Genomic DNA, 7,622 nt, shown 5'->3' with positions numbered 1-7,622 from the left:
TGTGTTATAGTATGCTGTGGTGTCCAGCTGGGGGTCTACCTCCCTCCCCCGAATAAGTGAGACTTTTATGAGAATGGGTCGCTATATGGAGTGGAGGGGAGTGAGAGTGTTGTCTTATTCATTACCAAGGTAAAATATCTTTAGGAGCACAGGTATGTAGAGGGTGTGTAATGTATGACACCCCAATTTAAATCCCCTGCGTAGCATTTCATAGAGAGAAAGGTAATTAGGAAGGAATAAAGTACATTATTGGAGCAGTTGAGCTATGCATTAAAAAAAAAAAGAAAATCATCTTCAGTAGAGGGAGTATAGTTAATTCGGTGATGAAAAATAGCAGTCACGGGGACTTGATGGCCAATTCTAGTCAGTGCTATCTCAGCTATCTCTGCGCCGTAGGTCCCTTTTTGGATGGGGAGTGAACTCCTTGAGCATGCGCCATTTACAATGCATTTATATTCAGATTTCGAAACATGTAGTTAAGGTCCAACTGAGACAGATCCGATCTGCTTGCCACCGCGGACCCAGTCAGGCATACCTAGCGTAGGTGGGTCTCCAGCTCTGGATAGGTACAAGCTCTGTGGGCAGTTCCCATGTAAGTAAACGGGATTACTTTTGATATCCCCCAGTGGTAGGAGACATCCCTTTTACGGAGGTAGTAAGAGGGTTTAAATGGTTCTTCTCCAAGCCAGGGTGCAGATGACGGTTTCGAGATTTGAAACATGTCATTGAGTTTATGACTCTCGCCTGTTTAGGCGGCAATAGGGTCATGAAGAGGCGTCTCATAAAATGAGGTAGGTCTACGAGGCCTACTGAGTCTGGCACATATCGAAGTTTCTAATTGTACCTATGGCGTCCATTCTGTCTATAGTACTGAGGTGTTGTTGCTGAAGCTCCTCGACTTTTTTTTCGACATGTGAGAGCCTAATGTCTTGGATACCCGTGTAGGCCTCCAATTTAGTGGTCTTTGCTGTGGCCTCCGTAATGGAGGTTTTGTGCTTGCGCAGTGCTGCCAGCATAGACTTGAGAAGATCTGCAGTTACCGACTCTCCACCAGTTGTTGTCTGAGGTGTGGGCCTTGGTGTTTGACCCATTAAAGGCCCTTCTCCCAGGTCAAAGAGGTTAGTCTCCGAGGCAAGAGGAGCTCCCGTCTTCCAGCGCCATGTTGTCCCAAGCTGCCTTCTGTGAAATCCACAGGAGTTACATAGAAACATAGAAACATAGAATGTGACGGCAGATAAGAACCATTTGGCCCATCTAGTCTGCTCATTAAGTCTGAGTTCGCTGATATCTTTGCTATTAGGGCCTTTGTTAGGCTTAGGTTTCTTATTTTTCCTGCCCATGATGCTTCTTGTTGAGGATGAAAGGTGAGTTAGCAGTTTTGTTCCCAGTTTCCCCCTTATGTTGTTTTTCACCAGCTTAGTCAGAGCTCTGTCTTATGCGACCTGTCTATAAATATAACTTTTAAAAGCTTCAGATCTCTTGTCTGCACTCTTAGCAAGATGTCCCTTTCGTCTCCAGGCCAGACTTTCTGTTGCTGTCCAATCACAAACTTACCAATGCTGCTCAATGAGAAGTCTTTGCAAGGCAGGTGATCTGGGCAATTGCTGCCTCTTGAGTTTATCCCCACTGAGCTAAACAACCAGAAAGTAAATAAACCGGTTGTATGATTGACAACAAGGTTAACAAGGTTAGCTCAGTGGAGATAAACTTAAGAGACTACAAGGTTAACAAGGTAACAAGGTTAATTTATAGAAGTGTCAATTTGTACTTCATCAAGCTGAAAGGCTTTAGGTTTTCAGTGTTCCTTTAAACTGCCCATCTATGTAAACCAAAATTTTATTGGGAACTCGCCAACGTAGTACCCAATAATAAGTAATAAGCAAATTAAGCTCTGATTTAATGTTTTAAGTACAACCCAACCTCTGCAGGCTTACACTGAACAAAATTACAACACAGATTTAGACAGATTTGTGAACAATATTTGAGAGAAATAGGCCTTTTGTGTACATTGAAATAGTCTTAGATCTTTGAGTTCAGCTCATGAAAAATGGGGGAAAAAACAAAAGTGTTGCGTTTATAATTTTGTTCAGTGTATATCCATGTGTTTGTAATCCAGCTGAACTGTTGCAGGAATGTAAGTAAAAACAATCTTCCATATTGGCACTTAACATGCTGTTTCTTATTCGTCTCATTATTTAATTACGAACTTTGCAAATAATTAATCTTGCTCTCATTTTTTTTTTTTTTTGAATACCAGGAGATCCTATTTAAAAATAAAAAAAAATCTATTTCCTTATTGTGAACAGGTAAAAGAGGTTTTAATGAAAACAGGTTTTTGCTTATACCATTTTTCACCTGTTACAATAAACGGTACATTCATCACTCACACACTGGATTTTTGGAACAATAGCCTTGCGACAGGTGAGAAACTGCACCTTGCCTGATTAAAGTGTTTTTGGGATCCTGACAATAGATACACTTTGAAAGAGCAGCACATGAATATCATATACATGCACCTTTGACATTTATTGACATATACATTGACTCACATCCGTGTCCTTAAAGGGATAAACCTGCATTAAGATCAGTCCCATAGCCCCTTCTACAACTCATTGTGACTGAGCAACAAGCTGAACTGTGAATGTACTCCACCCAGAGATAATAAACTATGATGAATACGCAATCTTTGCAAGAAGAGAACTAGTTTCTCTGTTCTGCATACCTTCCAAAATCTCAGTTAGACAAAGAGGGACACTTTATTGGTGTGTGAGTGGGGGTGAGGCCAGTGGCAGGGCTGTTCTGAGGAATTTTAGGAAACTTACTAATAATAATTTATGCAGCTAAAATGTAATTTAGAACACGAACAATGTATCTTATTTACACAGATGGGTTTCTAAACACATTTATCGTAGTTTAAAGACACATTGAAGTATTATTATAGTGGAGCTCTGTTATACACTCAGAAACACCAATATAGAGTGACATTTGGATAGGAAAGAGGGATAGAGGAATTTGGGCCTATAATCGAGTGTCCCTCCTAAATAGTGATGTACCGAACTGTCCGCCGGCGGACAGTTCCCGGCGAAATTAGCGTGTTCGCGTTCGCCGCGGCGGGCGGACACATGCGCAGTTCGATCCGCCCCCTATTCGTCATCATTGGGCAAACTTTGACCCTGTGCCTCTCGGTCAGCAGACACATTACAGCCAATCAGCAGCACTCCCTCCCTTCCACACCCTCCAACCTCCCTCCCAGCATCCATTTTCGATTCATTCGGAAGATGCATGCTTAGTGAGAGGAGGGAAAGTTTAGCTGCTGCTGATTACATAGCGAAATTGATAGCTAGGCTAGGGTATTCAGTGTCCACTACAATCCTGAAGGACTCATCTGATCTCTGCTGTAAGGACAGCACCCCAAAAAGCCCTTTTTAGGGCTAGAACATCAGGCTGCTTTTTTTTTTATTTTTTCCTGTGTAATGTAATTGCAGGTGCCTGCCTGCCAGCCTGTGTGTCAGGCTCACAGCATATACTGTGCCCACTTGCCCAGTGCCACCACTCATATCTGTTTTAACAATCGGTTAAGCTTTACATTTAAGATAAATATTTTTTTTTCACTGTAATAGAAGAGCAGTTGCCTGCCTGCCAGCTTCTGTGTGAGGTTGGATGCCTTGCCCATTTGCACAGTCAGTGCCACCACTCATATCTGTTTTAACAATTGGTTAAGCTTTAGATTTAAAATAAATAAATTTTTTTCACTGTAATAGAAGAGCAGTTGCCTGCCTGCCAGCTTCTGTGTGAGGTTGGATGCCTTGCCCATTTGCACAGTCAGTGCCACCACTCATATCTGTTTTAACAATTGGTTAAGCTTTAGATTTAAAATAAATAATTTTTTTTCACTGTAATAGAAGAGCAGTTGCCTGCCTGCCAGCTTCTGTGTGAGGTTGGATGCCTTGCCCATTTGCACAGTCAGTGCCACCACTCATATCTGTTTTAACAATTGGTTAAGCTTTAGATTTAAAATAAATAAAAAAAATTCACTGTAATAGAAGAGCAGTTGCCTGCCTGCCAGCTTCTGTGTGAGGTTGGATGCCTTGCCCATTTGCACAGTCAGTGCCACCACTCATATCTGTTTTAACAATTGGTTAAGCTTTAGATTTTAAATAAATCATTTTTTTCACTGTAATAGAAGAGCAGTTGCCTGCCTGCCAGCTTCTGTGTGAGGTTGGATGCCTTGCCCATTTGCACAGTCAGTGCCACCACTCATATCTGTTTTAACAATTGGTTAAGCTTTAGATTTAAAATAAATAATTTTTTTTCACTGTAATAGAAGAGCAGTTAGTTGTCTGCAAGCGTCTGTGTTTCAGGCCTACTTCAGCGTGTGCTCTGCAGACCTGTGCCAGCGTGCTTTGACAGTTGCCAATCATATCTGGTGTCTCTTTAGCGTGCTTTTACAACCAAAATTTGTTTTTCACTGTTATAGATTGAATAGCAGTTACTTGTCTTCAAGCGGGTGTCTCAGGCCTACAGTGTGTGCTCTGCAGCACTGTTCCAGTGCACATTGCCAATCATATCTGGTGTCTCTATAGCGTGCTTTTAAAAACAAAATTTGTTTTTCACTGTTATAGATTGAATAGCAGTTACTTGTCTTCAAGCGGGTGTCTCAGGCCTACTTCAGCGTGTGCTCTGCAGACCTGTGCCAGCGTGCTTTGACAGTTGTCAGTGTGTATCAGGGATCATTAGGATAGGTGTCAATCCATATCTGCCAAGTGACCCTATGTAGGGGGAACAGTCTCTATTCTGCTCTGTGTCAGTGTGTATCAGGGATCATTAGGACAGGTGTCAATCCATATCTGCCAAGTGACCCTATGTAGGGGGAACAGTCTCTATTCTGCTCTGTGTCAGTGTGTATCAGGGATCATTAGGATAGGTGTCAATCCATATCTGCCAAGTGACCCTATGTAGGGGGAACAGTCTCTATTCTGCTCTGTGTCAGTGTGTATCAGGGATCATTAGGATAGGTGTCAATCCATATCTGCCAAGTGACCCTATGTAGGGGGAACAGTCTCTATTCTGCTCTGTGTCAGTGTGTATCAGGGATCATTAGGACAGGTGTCAATCCATATCTGCCAAGTGACCCTATGTAGGAGGAACAGTCTCTATTCTGCTCTGTGTCAGTGTGTATCAGTGCTGGGCTTTGAGGACAGGTGTCAATGTTAGGTGATTTCTGCCCTTTATGGATTAAAAGCAGACTCTGCATCAACTGTGCAATTTTCCATGGGAGTTTTGCCATGGATCCCCCTCCGGCATGCCACAGTCCAGGTGTTAGTCCCCTTGAAACAACTTTTCCATCACTTTTGTGGCCAGAAAGAGTCCCTGTTGTTTTTAAAATTCGCCTGCCCATTGAAGTCAATGGCGGTTCGCGCGGTTCGCCGGTTCGCGAACATTTGCGGAAGTTCGCGTTCGCGAACCGAAAATTCCGGGTTCGCGACAACACTACTCCTAAATAGGGATAGTTGGGAGGTATGGTGCATCTATAAGAACTCCAGCACGTCCATACGTGTATACATGTTACACATGTTGGTTCTAGGTCAGGCCTGTGAATCCTGGGTTCAGGCAATGGCAGGAGAAATGTATCAAACCATCTCTTGGCAAGGATATGGTTATATGGTACTTCCAATGGAGAGAGGCTTATATGGTATCATTAACCCCATAATAACCAGTGATGTAAGTATACATCATAGCAAAGTAGCTTTAAAAGCTTTAAAGATTCTATATCAAAATAGAACGTCCACGCATCGATCTGCAAATGTTAAGAGAGCATAGCATTCCGTACTACAATAGGGTCTTTAGAGACCAAATTGTCATTCTTAAGGGATTATTATTGCAGTTCTTGAAGGTTTAAAAATTAAATTACTATGTGAGTCTCATTATGAAAAAAAATCCTTAATGTCGCTACTATAAAGTACAGAATTCACTGAGCAATTTGTGTGCTTCAAATAGTATAGTGCCCCATTTATTTTAGACTTCTTCTTAGTAAGACAGTAAAGATTTACAACTAACCAGAAGCCTGTGGTGGTTGTGGTGCTCGGAGTGTATCTTAAATAACATATGGGAAACTCTAAATTAAGTTTCCAGCGAAGAACCTCTGTTAGGATTATTCCCCAAAGTGTGCATTGCTTACGAATTCAGTGTAAAATCAAAGCAAATGTAAAAATGTATGTTAAAAAAACCCCGCTGAATTAAAAAAATAGGATAATGTTTCCAATTTAGGCATTGTAAATGAACTTTGAATTATTGACAGATGGCACTATGGTAAATGACACTGTGTAAGCTCCGTCCCTGACCTGTTATATTTCAGATATATAGGGTGGGCCAAAATTCAGAGTAGGGTTTGAGGAATCAATAAGTTTGTTATTAATGAACCAATTTCAATGATATCACATAAAATAAATGCTTAACGTATGGAGCTTTGTTTGACTTAATACGGAAGATGACATCTTCTATGTGAGCTCCATTTGCCGCTTCGCAAAGTCGGAATCTTTTGATTGCATTGTTCATTGTTCGAGTCTCTAGAGCAAATTTCTGCGCAGATATTCTCCTTGAGCTGCTCAAGTGTACACGGTTTGTACATTCACTCGCTTCTTCAGATATCCTCACAGGAAGCAATCGGGAGTTGAAAGGTTGGGTAAACCTGGCGGACAACTAATCTGTGAATTTCTTGAAATTATCTGCTCACCAAACAGTTGTCCTAAGAGGGCCATTGTGACCCTGGCTGTATGGGCAGTAGCCCCATCCTGTTGAAACCACATTTCAGGATGAATTTCCACTACAGAACATAACACATTTTCAGTTTACAGAGAAGAGATCCAGGCACTCCAATAGCTTCAGGCAAGTTTATTAGAATATGAGGGACACTGCAACGTTTCAGCCCGGAGTCAGATCTTTGACCCCGATTCTGGGTAGAAACGTTGCAGTGTTCCTTATGTTCTAATAAATGTTCCTGAAGCTATTGCATTGCCTGGACCTCTTCTCTGTAAACTGGTATTTATCACTGTTAGGCTTGTGCTGGCCCATGGTCTAGTTCAGCACCCTTGGCTTATTCTGGATTAAGTGTGGTTCCTTTTTGTATATCATAAAAAAATTTCAATCATAACCCGAAATTTCACCCCAATAATATTCCACTGTTTTAATTCATTCCTTCGTGAAACTACCCATGATGAATCTCGCAAGACTCAGTTATAATGTGTACCTGCAAAAAAATAAAATTGAACCGCGAACAAATAAGGTATTTACCTGTCAAATCCTACTCTGAATTTTCACCCAATCTCTACTTTGACCTGACTGTTTCTGTTTGGAACACTGTGAGCCTCTGAGAACAACAGTCTGGCAGATTTTGACATAACTTTAATGAAAAACACAAGTGTTACTGTTCCCTTTAAAACTTCTACATTTAATTTTTTTAAATTAACTTTTTGCTACATCTATATATGCAGCACTAAAGTAACATTTCAAATCAGAGGTATCATACAGTTGTGTGAATGCAGGAGAGGTATCTTACACAGAATCAACTAAATGGCTCTACACGTTCAAAGTGCCTACTTCACTGACACATCAGAGGTCCAATT

The sequence above is a fragment of the Pelobates fuscus genome, chromosome 6 (genome assembly GCF_036172605.1).
Source record: "Pelobates fuscus isolate aPelFus1 chromosome 6, aPelFus1.pri, whole genome shotgun sequence".
Taxonomy (NCBI): domain Eukaryota; kingdom Metazoa; phylum Chordata; class Amphibia; order Anura; family Pelobatidae; genus Pelobates; species Pelobates fuscus.
This window is presented reverse-complemented; position numbering follows the sequence as displayed.